This window comes from Ochotona princeps, chromosome 6 (genome assembly GCF_030435755.1).
Source record: "Ochotona princeps isolate mOchPri1 chromosome 6, mOchPri1.hap1, whole genome shotgun sequence".
In the NCBI taxonomy this organism is placed as follows: domain Eukaryota; kingdom Metazoa; phylum Chordata; class Mammalia; order Lagomorpha; family Ochotonidae; genus Ochotona; species Ochotona princeps.
This window is the reverse complement of record NC_080837.1, coordinates 77,465,682-77,477,735: the sequence shown is the minus strand read 5'-3', so window position 1 is coordinate 77,477,735 and position 12,054 is coordinate 77,465,682. Positions and strand designations below refer to the sequence as shown.

General features: G+C 61.3%; 8 non-coding genes across 8 annotated transcripts; all 8 read left to right on the top strand.

Annotated features, from left to right (window-relative positions):
- The first annotated feature begins 430 nt into the window (after positions 1–430).
- Positions 431–525, top strand: LOC131480694 (small nucleolar RNA SNORD116). Its single transcript, XR_009245746.1, has one exon. It is a non-coding gene; the product is annotated as a small nucleolar RNA SNORD116 (small nucleolar RNA).
- Positions 526–2,084: 1,559 nt separating this feature from the next.
- LOC131480649 (small nucleolar RNA SNORD116) lies at positions 2,085–2,176 on the top strand. The gene has a single exon (XR_009245703.1). It is a non-coding gene; the product is annotated as a small nucleolar RNA SNORD116 (small nucleolar RNA).
- Positions 2,177–3,445: 1,269 nt separating this feature from the next.
- On the top strand, positions 3,446–3,540 carry LOC131480693 (small nucleolar RNA SNORD116). The gene has a single exon (XR_009245745.1). It is a non-coding gene; the product is annotated as a small nucleolar RNA SNORD116 (small nucleolar RNA).
- Positions 3,541–5,099: 1,559 nt separating this feature from the next.
- Positions 5,100–5,191, top strand: LOC131480707 (small nucleolar RNA SNORD116). The gene has a single exon (XR_009245758.1). It is a non-coding gene; the product is annotated as a small nucleolar RNA SNORD116 (small nucleolar RNA).
- A 1,269-nt stretch (positions 5,192–6,460) lies between these two features.
- LOC131480692 (small nucleolar RNA SNORD116) lies at positions 6,461–6,555 on the top strand. Its single transcript, XR_009245744.1, has one exon. It is a non-coding gene; the product is annotated as a small nucleolar RNA SNORD116 (small nucleolar RNA).
- Positions 6,556–8,114: 1,559 nt separating this feature from the next.
- On the top strand, positions 8,115–8,206 carry LOC131480648 (small nucleolar RNA SNORD116). The gene has a single exon (XR_009245702.1). It is a non-coding gene; the product is annotated as a small nucleolar RNA SNORD116 (small nucleolar RNA).
- A 1,269-nt stretch (positions 8,207–9,475) lies between these two features.
- On the top strand, positions 9,476–9,570 carry LOC131480691 (small nucleolar RNA SNORD116). Its single transcript, XR_009245743.1, has one exon. It is a non-coding gene; the product is annotated as a small nucleolar RNA SNORD116 (small nucleolar RNA).
- Positions 9,571–11,129: 1,559 nt separating this feature from the next.
- Positions 11,130–11,221, top strand: LOC131480647 (small nucleolar RNA SNORD116). Its single transcript, XR_009245701.1, has one exon. It is a non-coding gene; the product is annotated as a small nucleolar RNA SNORD116 (small nucleolar RNA).
- The last annotated feature ends 833 nt before the right edge of the window (positions 11,222–12,054 follow it).

Genomic DNA, 12,054 nt, shown 5'->3' with positions numbered 1-12,054 from the left:
GAGCTGCCTGGGTCCTGAAGCTTGCCTGTACTGTGTGTGTACTTGGCAGGGAGCGTGTCTGCCATCGGCGTGGCTTGTGGAGTGCCAGCAGATCTGTGCTTGTGCTTTGGAGAGGAATCCCTGTGGGTGGCTGGCATGCAGGGAGCCCGTGTTGGGCTGGAAGTGCCTGAATCCTCACGGATGGTAAGCAGTGGCAGAGCCAGGGTGGGTGGTGGGGACGTGTCCCCTAGCGCTTCAGAGTCCTGCGGGAGTTGGGGGCATGTTGTCCTGAGGTGGCCGCGCCTGGGCTCCACTGCGAGAGTGGATGCTTGTGCTATGGCGGTGCAGGCTTTGTCCCTGGCCTCTGCAGGCCTCTGCAGGGGCCGGAGGCCATCGGCTGTGCCCGATGCCAGCCTGCGTTGTTGTGCTGCCAGCACTTTGGGGTGTGCTTGGATCGATGATGACTCCACCGTCAAACATTCCTTGGAAAAGCTGAACAAAATGAGTGAAAACTCACTACCGTCGTTCTCATCGTGACTGAGGTCCAGCACATTGCCTCTAGTGGGGAGCATAGGAGTGAGGGTCCATGGGCAAGGGTTGAGGTGGCTGCCAGCCCCAGGGTGAGCCCAAGGGCAAGCCCCCCCTTGGAGGACCAGACTGCTGGGGAGGTGTGGTGAGAGGGTTGTGCGTGGGCAGCAGAGCGCTTGTGGTGCGGGTGCTATGAGTGGGGAAGGGAAGCCGGTGAGGGGCCGAACCTGAGGAGGTTGTGGCAGTGTCGGTGTGTTTGTGTTTGTGTTGGTATGTGGTTGTGGGTGTTGATGGAGGGGTGTGTGTGAGTGGTGCGCACGCCTGTGGTGTTCCCTGAACAAGCCATTGGTCCTGAACCTTGGCGCCCGAGGGTTGCTTCCACAGTGTCGGGTGGAGGTGCCCTTCTGAGCCCTGTGCTGTATCTGGTGTTGTGTTGATGAAGGCATGTGTTGGGTGTTGGCCGCCATGGGTATTGGGATGCCATGTGGCCAAGCACCCGTTTTTGGCAGGTTGATAGGTCTGTGCCCAGGCGAGCCTCGGGCTGGGGTGAGCAGTGCGAAAGGCCATGGAGAAGGAATTGTTGGGCGTGTTGGGGTGTAGTGGTTGTGTGTCCCCCTGGCGGCAGGTGGGGCGTTTGCAAAGCTGCCTGCAGACCAGTGCTGTGTCACTCCCCTGCGTGTGGTGAGGTTCCCCAGGCGGGACAGCCGAGTGTGTAGTGGAGTTGAAGGGTGAGGTTGTGAGCATGTTTGGGCTGAGTGAGGAAGGACCTGCCCATGGAGCTGGGTGTACTGTCAAGGGAGGCGGGGGCTGTTCCCTGGGCCCGCAGCAACCCTGGGAGTGCCTTGGGGCAGTTGTTGCCCATCGTGGTGCTGAAGGTTGGAGGCCAGCATTGGGCTGTGAGCTCTGTCATTGTTGAGATGGTCGAGGTGCCCTTTGTGTGAGAGGAGCACGCAGACCCCATGTCTCTGAGGGCCCGTGGGTGCGTGTGCTGCCCACCTCGTTTGGCGGGCGTGCTGCCCATGTGTTTGTAGGTGAAGCTGCCTAAGGAAAGCAGCCTGAGGCCCAGCCACTGTCACCTTGGGTGACACAAAGAGTTTGCAGTGGGGACCTGTGTAGGCAGCATGCCAGAGTGCGAGTATGGGAGGCAGGCGCCATGGCTGTTCCTGTCTGTGGGCAGCGGCCCGCCTTGCTGGCGGTCTTGCTGAAGCACACCCTTGTTGTCTATGTACTTCTCAGAGGGCCTCTCGGTGGACGCAAGACTCACGTAGGCTTCTGCTGAGCCCCAGAGGCAGCAGTGAATGCCGGAAGCACCATGGCCTGCGCTGGGCCAATGCCAGCGGAGCTCCGAGGCTGGTAAGCATCCCCAGGGCCAGAGGCCCTGCACTGCCCCTAAGGATTCCTGCGGAGACCTGCCAAGATGCCAGGGAAGCCTTGCTGGGCTCGAGGGTGAGAGCCCACGGCCCCACGGACCTTGTTTCTTTGGACTCTGCTGGCTCTTGAAGGTCTTTGAGGTCCCCGGGCTTGCCTCCCCTTGCACAGCCTGCCATGCTCCCCTGCCAGCGTGTTGGCATGTGCTTGGATCGATGATGACTCCCGCAAATACATTCCTTGGAAGCTGAACAAAATGAGTGAAAACCCCATACCGTCGTTCTCATCGTGACTGAGGTCCAGCACATTGCCCCGTGCAGAGAGTAGGCGTGAGGAGCCCCAGCAGGGCTAGGCTAATGGTGATCCTGCAGCGGTGGGCTTGTGACCCAAGGGCTGGCGTGGCAGCACTCATGCCGAGGGTTCCCATGTGCCCTAGTGTGTCCGTGGGTAGCTGAGTGCTGGGTGGGCGGGAGTTGAGACTTGGGGCATCCAGGCCAGAGGACAGAGGTGTTGGCCTCTTGGGGAGGGCACAGGTGACCCAGGGTGTCCAGCCAGGTGTGTGCAGGACACGGGTGTGCCCTGGGTCCCGGATGAGAGAGCCTAAAGCCCACAGCACGGCCTGGGGCGTGATCCCTGTGAGCAGCATCCTTGCAGCTCTGTGCCCGCATCCTTGCAGCAGAAGAGACACAAGGCCGAAGCCCTGACTCAAGGGTGCTGCCCAAGCTGGTTGGGTCGGGATTGCCTGTGAAGTGCTTCCAGCTGGTGTCCTGGGGCAGTACTGACATGGCAGGAAGCTTGGGGTTGGCGGAGCCACTCTCTGGGCTGCAGTGCAGGCAGGCAGGCAGGAATGCAGTGGGTGGCGAGTGCACCCCTGCGCCTCCCTGTCCATGGATGCTGGGTCCGTGGACCCGGACACACAGATGCTGCTGCCAGCTAGCCCCAGGCCACAGCAAGAGCACACGGAGAGGGCAGCAAACTGAAACCCAACATGGGTCCCAGCGTGGGCCAGGTGATGGAGTGCTTTCCTTGTGGTGTGGGCAGAGCCTTTGCTCTGGGAAAAGTATGTGAGGGTTGGAGAAAGGGGATGTGCGAGGGAGCGTGCCACAGCGGGCCTCCTTGGGCCAGCGGCTCTGCCCTGTGGAGCTGCCTGGGTCCTGAAGCTTGCCTGTACTGTGTGTGTACTTGGCAGGGAGCGTGTCTGCCATCGGCGTGGCTTGTGGAGTGCCAGCAGATCTGTGCTTGTGCTTTGGAGAGGAATCCCTGTGGGTGGCTGGCATGCAGGGAGCCCGTGTTGGGCTGGAAGTGCCTGAATCCTCACGGATGGTAAGCAGTGGCAGAGCCAGGGTGGGTGGTGGGGACGTGTCCCCTAGCGCTTCAGAGTCCTGCGGGAGTTGGGGGCATGTTGTCCTGAGGTGGCCGCGCCTGGGCTCCACTGCGAGAGTGGATGCTTGTGCTATGGCGGTGCAGGCTTTGTCCCTGGCCTCTGCAGGCCTCTGCAGGGGCCGGAGGCCATCGGCTGTGCCCGATGCCAGCCTGCGTTGTTGTGCTGCCAGCACTTTGGGGTGTGCTTGGATCGATGATGACTCCACCGTCAAACATTCCTTGGAAAAGCTGAACAAAATGAGTGAAAACTCACTACCGTCGTTCTCATCGTGACTGAGGTCCAGCACATTGCCTCTAGTGGGGAGCATAGGAGTGAGGGTCCATGGGCAAGGGTTGAGGTGGCTGCCAGCCCCAGGGTGAGCCCAAGGGCAAGCCCCCCCTTGGAGGACCAGACTGCTGGGGAGGTGTGGTGAGAGGGTTGTGCGTGGGCAGCAGAGCGCTTGTGGTGCGGGTGCTATGAGTGGGGAAGGGAAGCCGGTGAGGGGCCGAACCTGAGGAGGTTGTGGCAGTGTCGGTGTGTTTGTGTTTGTGTTGGTATGTGGTTGTGGGTGTTGATGGAGGGGTGTGTGTGAGTGGTGCGCACGCCTGTGGTGTTCCCTGAACAAGCCATTGGTCCTGAACCTTGGCGCCCGAGGGTTGCTTCCACAGTGTCGGGTGGAGGTGCCCTTCTGAGCCCTGTGCTGTATCTGGTGTTGTGTTGATGAAGGCATGTGTTGGGTGTTGGCCGCCATGGGTATTGGGATGCCATGTGGCCAAGCACCCGTTTTTGGCAGGTTGATAGGTCTGTGCCCAGGCGAGCCTCGGGCTGGGGTGAGCAGTGCGAAAGGCCATGGAGAAGGAATTGTTGGGCGTGTTGGGGTGTAGTGGTTGTGTGTCCCCCTGGCGGCAGGTGGGGCGTTTGCAAAGCTGCCTGCAGACCAGTGCTGTGTCACTCCCCTGCGTGTGGTGAGGTTCCCCAGGCGGGACAGCCGAGTGTGTAGTGGAGTTGAAGGGTGAGGTTGTGAGCATGTTTGGGCTGAGTGAGGAAGGACCTGCCCATGGAGCTGGGTGTACTGTCAAGGGAGGCGGGGGCTGTTCCCTGGGCCCGCAGCAACCCTGGGAGTGCCTTGGGGCAGTTGTTGCCCATCGTGGTGCTGAAGGTTGGAGGCCAGCATTGGGCTGTGAGCTCTGTCATTGTTGAGATGGTCGAGGTGCCCTTTGTGTGAGAGGAGCACGCAGACCCCATGTCTCTGAGGGCCCGTGGGTGCGTGTGCTGCCCACCTCGTTTGGCGGGCGTGCTGCCCATGTGTTTGTAGGTGAAGCTGCCTAAGGAAAGCAGCCTGAGGCCCAGCCACTGTCACCTTGGGTGACACAAAGAGTTTGCAGTGGGGACCTGTGTAGGCAGCATGCCAGAGTGCGAGTATGGGAGGCAGGCGCCATGGCTGTTCCTGTCTGTGGGCAGCGGCCCGCCTTGCTGGCGGTCTTGCTGAAGCACACCCTTGTTGTCTATGTACTTCTCAGAGGGCCTCTCGGTGGACGCAAGACTCACGTAGGCTTCTGCTGAGCCCCAGAGGCAGCAGTGAATGCCGGAAGCACCATGGCCTGCGCTGGGCCAATGCCAGCGGAGCTCCGAGGCTGGTAAGCATCCCCAGGGCCAGAGGCCCTGCACTGCCCCTAAGGATTCCTGCGGAGACCTGCCAAGATGCCAGGGAAGCCTTGCTGGGCTCGAGGGTGAGAGCCCACGGCCCCACGGGCCTTGTTTCTTTGGACTCTGCTGGCTCTTGAAGGTCTTTGAGGTCCCCGGGCTTGCCTCCCCTTGCACAGCCTGCCATGCTCCCCTGCCAGCGTGTTGGCATGTGCTTGGATCGATGATGACTCCCGCAAATACATTCCTTGGAAGCTGAACAAAATGAGTGAAAACCCCATACCGTTGTTCTCATCGTGACTGAGGTCCAGCACATTGCCCCGTGCAGAGAGTAGGCGTGAGGAGCCCCAGCAGGGCTAGGCTAATGGTGATCCTGCAGCGGTGGGCTTGTGACCCAAGGGCTGGCGTGGCAGCACTCATGCCGAGGGTTCCCATGTGCCCTAGTGTGTCCGTGGGTAGCTGAGTGCTGGGTGGGCGGGAGTTGAGACTTGGGGCATCCAGGCCAGAGGACAGAGGTGTTGGCCTCTTGGGGAGGGCACAGGTGACCCAGGGTGTCCAGCCAGGTGTGTGCAGGACACGGGTGTGCCCTGGGTCCCGGATGAGAGAGCCTAAAGCCCACAGCACGGCCTGGGGCGTGATCCCTGTGAGCAGCATCCTTGCAGCTCTGTGCCCGCATCCTTGCAGCAGAAGAGACACAAGGCCGAAGCCCTGACTCAAGGGTGCTGCCCAAGCTGGTTGGGTCGGGATTGCCTGTGAAGTGCTTCCAGCTGGTGTCCTGGGGCAGTACTGACATGGCAGGAAGCTTGGGGTTGGCGGAGCCACTCTCTGGGCTGCAGTGCAGGCAGGCAGGCAGGAATGCAGTGGGTGGCGAGTGCACCCCTGCGCCTCCCTGTCCATGGATGCTGGGTCCGTGGACCCGGACACACAGATGCTGCTGCCAGCTAGCCCCAGGCCACAGCAAGAGCACACGGAGAGGGCAGCAAACTGAAACCCAACATGGGTCCCAGCGTGGGCCAGGTGATGGAGTGCTTTCCTTGTGGTGTGGGCAGAGCCTTTGCTCTGGGAAAAGTATGTGAGGGTTGGAGAAAGGGGATGTGCGAGGGAGCGTGCCACAGCGGGCCTCCTTGGGCCAGCGGCTCTGCCCTGTGGAGCTGCCTGGGTCCTGAAGCTTGCCTGTACTGTGTGTGTACTTGGCAGGGAGCGTGTCTGCCATCGGCGTGGCTTGTGGAGTGCCAGCAGATCTGTGCTTGTGCTTTGGAGAGGAATCCCTGTGGGTGGCTGGCATGCAGGGAGCCCGTGTTGGGCTGGAAGTGCCTGAATCCTCACGGATGGTAAGCAGTGGCAGAGCCAGGGTGGGTGGTGGGGACGTGTCCCCTAGCGCTTCAGAGTCCTGCGGGAGTTGGGGGCATGTTGTCCTGAGGTGGCCGCGCCTGGGCTCCACTGCGAGAGTGGATGCTTGTGCTATGGTGGTGCAGGCTTTGTCCCTGGCCTCTGCAGGCCTCTGCAGGGGCCGGAGGCCATCGGCTGTGCCCGATGCCAGCCTGCGTTGTTGTGCTGCCAGCACTTTGGGGTGTGCTTGGATCGATGATGACTCCACCGTCAAACATTCCTTGGAAAAGCTGAACAAAATGAGTGAAAACTCACTACCGTCGTTCTCATCGTGACTGAGGTCCAGCACATTGCCTCTAGTGGGGAGCATAGGAGTGAGGGTCCATGGGCAAGGGTTGAGGTGGCTGCCAGCCCCAGGGTGAGCCCAAGGGCAAGCCCCCCCTTGGAGGACCAGACTGCTGGGGAGGTGTGGTGAGAGGGTTGTGCGTGGGCAGCAGAGCGCTTGTGGTGCGGGTGCTATGAGTGGGGAAGGGAAGCCGGTGAGGGGCCGAACCTGAGGAGGTTGTGGCAGTGTCGGTGTGTTTGTGTTTGTGTTGGTATGTGGTTGTGGGTGTTGATGGAGGGGTGTGTGTGAATGGTGCGCACGCCTGTGGTGTTCCCTGAACAAGCCATTGGTCCTGAGCCTTGGCGCCCGAGGGTTGCTTCCACAGTGTCGGGTGGAGGTGCCCTTCTGAGCCCTGTGCTGTATCTGGTGTTGTGTTGATGAAGGCATGTGTTGGGTGTTGGCCGCCATGGGTATTGGGATGCCATGTGGCCAAGCACCCGTTTTTGGCAGGTTGATAGGTCTGTGCCCAGGCGAGCCTTGGGCTGGGGTGAGCAGTGCGAAAGGCCATGGAGAAGGAATTGTTGGGCGTGTTGGGGTGTAGTGGTTGTGTGTCCCCCTGGCGGCAGGTGGGGCGTTTGCAAAGCTGCCTGCAGACCAGTGCTGTGTCACTCCCCTGCGTGTGGTGAGGTTCCCCAGGCGGGACAGCCGAGTGTGTAGTGGAGTTGAAGGGTGAGGTTGTGAGCATGTTTGGGCTGAGTGAGGAAGGACCTGCCCATGGAGCTGGGTGTGCTGTCAAGGGAGGCGGGGGCTGTTCCCTGGGCCCGCAGCAACCCTGGGAGTGCCTTGGGGCAGTTGTTGCCCATCGTGGTGCTGAAGGTTGGAGGCCAGCATTGGGCTGTGAGCTCTGTCATTGTTGAGATGGTCGAGGTGCCCTTTGTGTGAGAGGAGCACGCAGACCCCATGTCTCTGAGGGCCCGTGGGTGCGTGTGCTGACCACCTCGTTTGGCGGGCGTGCTGCCCATGTGTTTGTAGGTGAAGCTGCCTAAGGAAAGCAGCCTGAGGCCCAGCCACTGTCACCTTGGGTGACACAAAGAGTTTGCAGTGGGGACCTGTGTAGGCAGCATGCCAGGGTGCGAGTATGGGAGGCAGGCGCCATGGCTGTTCCTGTCTGTGGGCAGCGGCCCGCCTTGCTGGCGGTCTTGCTGAAGCACACCCTTGTTGTCTATGTACTTCTCAGAGGGCCTCTCGGTGGACGCAAGACTCACGTAGGCTTCTGCTGAGCCCCAGAGGCAGCAGTGAATGCCGGAAGCACCATGGCCTGCGCTGGGCCAATGCCAGCGGAGCTCCGAGGCTGGTAAGCATCCCCAGGGCCAGAGGCCCTGCACTGCCCCTAAGGATTCCTGCGGAGACCTGCCAAGATGCCAGGGAAGCCTTGCTGGGCTCGAGGGTGAGAGCCCACGGCCCCACGGGCCTTGTTTCTTTGGACTCTGCTGGCTCTTGAAGGTCTTTGAGGTCCCCGGGCTTGCCTCCCCTTGCACAGCCTGCCATGCTCCCCTGCCAGCGTGTTGGCATGTGCTTGGATCGATGATGACTCCCGCAAATACATTCCTTGGAAGCTGAACAAAATGAGTGAAAACCCCATACCGTCGTTCTCATCGTGACTGAGGTCCAGCACATTGCCCCGTGCAGAGAGTAGGCGTGAGGAGCCCCAGCAGGGCTAGGCTAATGGTGATCCTGCAGCGGTGGGCTTGTGACCCAAGGGCTGGCGTGGCAGCACTCATGCCGAGGGTTCCCATGTGCCCTAGTGTGTCCGTGGGTAGCTGAGTGCTGGGTGGGCGGGAGTTGAGACTTGGGGCATCCAGGCCAGAGGACAGAGGTGTTGGCCTCTTGGGGAGGGCACAGGTGACCCAGGGTGTCCAGCCAGGTGTGTGCAGGACACGGGTGTGCCCTGGGTCCCGGATGAGAGAGCCTAAAGCCCACAGCACGGCCTGGGGCGTGATCCCTGTGAGCAGCATCCTTGCAGCTCTGTGCCCGCATCCTTGCAGCAGAAGAGACACAAGGCCGAAGCCCTGACTCAAGGGTGCTGCCCAAGCTGGTTGGGTCGGGATTGCCTGTGAAGTGCTTCCAGCTGGTGTCCTGGGGCAGTACTGACATGGCAGGAAGCTTGGGGTTGGCGGAGCCACTCTCTGGGCTGCAGTGCAGGCAGGCAGGCAGGAATGCAGTGGGTGGCGAGTGCACCCCTGCGCCTCCCTGTCCATGGATGCTGGGTCCGTGGACCCGGACACACAGATGCTGCTGCCAGCTAGCCCCAGGCCACAGCAAGAGCACACGGAGAGGGCAGCAAACTGAAACCCAACATGGGTCCCAGCGTGGGCCAGGTGATGGAGTGCTTTCCTTGTGGTGTGGGCAGAGCCTTTGCTCTGGGAAAAGTATGTGAGGGTTGGAGAAAGGGGATGTGCGAGGGAGCGTGCCACAGCGGGCCTCCTTGGGCCAGCGGCTCTGCCCTGTGGAGCTGCCTGGGTCCTGAAGCTTGCCTGTACTGTGTGTGTACTTGGCAGGAAGCGTGTCTGCCATCGGCGTGGCTTGTGGAGTGCCAGCAGATCTGTGCTTGTGCTTTGGAGAGGAATCCCTGTGGGTGGCTGGCATGCAGGGAGCCCGTGTTGGGCTGGAAGTGCCTGAATCCTCACGGATGGTAAGCAGTGGCAGAGCCAGGGTGGGTGGTGGGGACGTGTCCCCTAGCGCTTCAGAGTCCTGCGGGAGTTGGGGGCATGTTGTCCTGAGGTGGCCGCGCCTGGGCTCCACTGCGAGAGTGGATGCTTGTGCTATGGCGGTGCAGGCTTTGTCCCTGGCCTCTGCAGGCCTCTGCAGGGGCCGGAGGCCATCGGCTGTGCCCGATGCCAGCCTGCGTTGTTGTGCTGCCAGCACTTTGGGGTGTGCTTGGATCGATGATGACTCCACCGTCAAACATTCCTTGGAAAAGCTGAACAAAATGAGTGAAAACTCACTACCGTCGTTCTCATCGTGACTGAGGTCCAGCACATTGCCTCTAGTGGGGAGCATAGGAGTGAGGGTCCATGGGCAAGGGTTGAGGTGGCTGCCAGCCCCAGGGTGAGCCCAAGGGCAAGCCCCCCCTTGGAGGACCAGACTGCTGGGGAGGTGTGGTGAGAGGGTTGTGCGTGGGCAGCAGAGCGCTTGTGGTGCGGGTGCTATGAGTGGGGAAGGGAAGCCGGTGAGGGGCCGAACCTGAGGAGGTTGTGGCAGTGTCGGTGTGTTTGTGTTTGTGTTGGTATGTGGTTGTGGGTGTTGATGGAGGGGTGTGTGTGAATGGTGCGCACGCCTGTGGTGTTCCCTGAACAAGCCATTGGTCCTGAGCCTTGGCGCCCGAGGGTTGCTTCCACAGTGTCGGGTGGAGGTGCCCTTCTGAGCCCTGTGCTGTATCTGGTGTTCTGTTGATGAAGACATGTGTTGGGTGTTGGCCGCCATGGGTATTGGGATGCCATGTGGCCAAGCACCCGTTTTTGGCAGGTTGATAGGTCTGTGCCCAGGCGAGCCTCGGGCTGGGGTGAGCAGTGCGAAAGGCCATGGAGAAGGAATTGTTGGGCGTGTTGGGGTGTAGTGGTTGTGTGTCCCCCTGGCGGCAGGTGGGGCGTTTGCAAAGCTGCCTGCAGACCAGTGCTGTGTCACTCCCCTGCGTGTGGTGAGGTTCCCCAGGCGGGACAGCCGAGTGTGTAGTGGAGTTGAAGGGTGAGGTTGTGAGCATGTTTGGGCTGAGTGAGGAAGGACCTGCCCATGGAGCTGGGTGTGCTGTCAAGGGAGGCGGGGGCTGTTCCCTGGGCCCGCAGCAACCCTGGGAGTGCCTTGGGGCAGTTGTTGCCCATCGTGGTGCTGAAGGTTGGAGGCCAGCATTGGGCTGTGAGCTCTGTCATTGTTGAGATGGTCGAGGTGCCCTTTGTGTGAGAGGAGCACGCAGACCCCATGTCTCTGAGGGCCCGTGGGTGCGTGTGCTGCCCACCTCGTTTGGCGGGCGTGCTGCCCATGTGTTTGTAGGTGAAGCTGCCTAAGGAAAGCAGCCTGAGGCCCAGCCACTGTCACCTTGGGTGACACAAAGAGTTTGCAGTGGGGACCTGTGTAGGCAGCATGCCAGAGTGCGAGTATGGGAGGCAGGCGCCATGGCTGTTCCTGTCTGTGGGCAGCGGCCCGCCTTGCTGGCGGTCTTGCTGAAGCACACCCTTGTTGTCTATGTACTTCTCAGAGGGCCTCTCGGTGGACGCAAGACTCACGTAGGCTTCTGCTGAGCCCCAGAGGCAGCAGTGAATGCCGGAAGCACCATGGCCTGCGCTGGGCCAATGCCAGCGGAGCTCCGAGGCTGGTAAGCATCCCCAGGGCCAGAGGCCCTGCACTGCCCCTAAGGATTCCTGCGGAGACCTGCCAAGATGCCAGGGAAGCCTTGCTGGGCTCGAGGGTGAGAGCCCACGGCCCCACGGGCCTTGTTTCTTTGGACTCTGCTGGCTCTTGAAGGTCTTTGAGGTCCCCGGGCTTGCCTCCCCTTGCACAGCCTGCCATGCTCCCCTGCCAGCGTGTTGGCATGTGCTTGGATCGATGATGACTCCCGCAAATACATTCCTTGGAAGCTGAACAAAATGAGTGAAAACCCCATACCGTCGTTCTCATCGTGACTGAGGTCCAGCACATTGCCCCGTGCAGAGAGTAGGCGTGAGGAGCCCCAGCAGGGCTAGGCTAATGGTGATCCTGCAGCGGTGGGCTTGTGACCCAAGGGCTGGCGTGGCAGCACTCATGCCGAGGGTTCCCATGTGCCCTAGTGTGTCCGTGGGTAGCTGAGTGCTGGGTGGGCGGGAGTTGAGACTTGGGGCATCCAGGCCAGAGGACAGAGGTGTTGGCCTCTTGGGGAGGGCACAGGTGACCCAGGGTGTCCAGCCAGGTGTGTGCAGGACACGGGTGTGCCCTGGGTCCCAGATGAGAGAGCCTAAAGCCCACAGCACGGCCTGGGGCGTGATCCCTGTGAGCAGCATCCTTGCAGCTCTGTGCCCGCATCCTTGCAGCAGAAGAGACACAAGGCCGAAGCCCTGACTCAAGGGTGCTGCCCAAGCTGGTTGGGTCGGGATTGCCTGTGAAGTGCTTCCAGCTGGTGTCCTGGGGCAGTACTGACATGGCAGGAAGCTTGGGGTTGGCGGAGCCACTCTCTGGGCTGCAGTGCAGGCAGGCAGGCAGGAATGCAGTGGGTGGCGAGTGCACCCCTGCGCCTCCCTGTCCATGGATGCTGGGTCCGTGGACCCGGACACACAGATGCTGCTGCCAGCTAGCCCCAGGCCACAGCAAGAGCACACGGAGAGGGCAGCAAACTGAAACCCAACATGGGTCCCAGCGTGGGCCAGGTGATGGAGTGCTTTCCTTGTGGTGTGGGCAGAGCCTTTGCTCTGGGAAAAGTATGTGAGGGTTGGAGAAAGGGGATGTGCGAGGGAGCGTGCCACAGCGGGCCTCCTTGGGCCAGCGGCTCTGC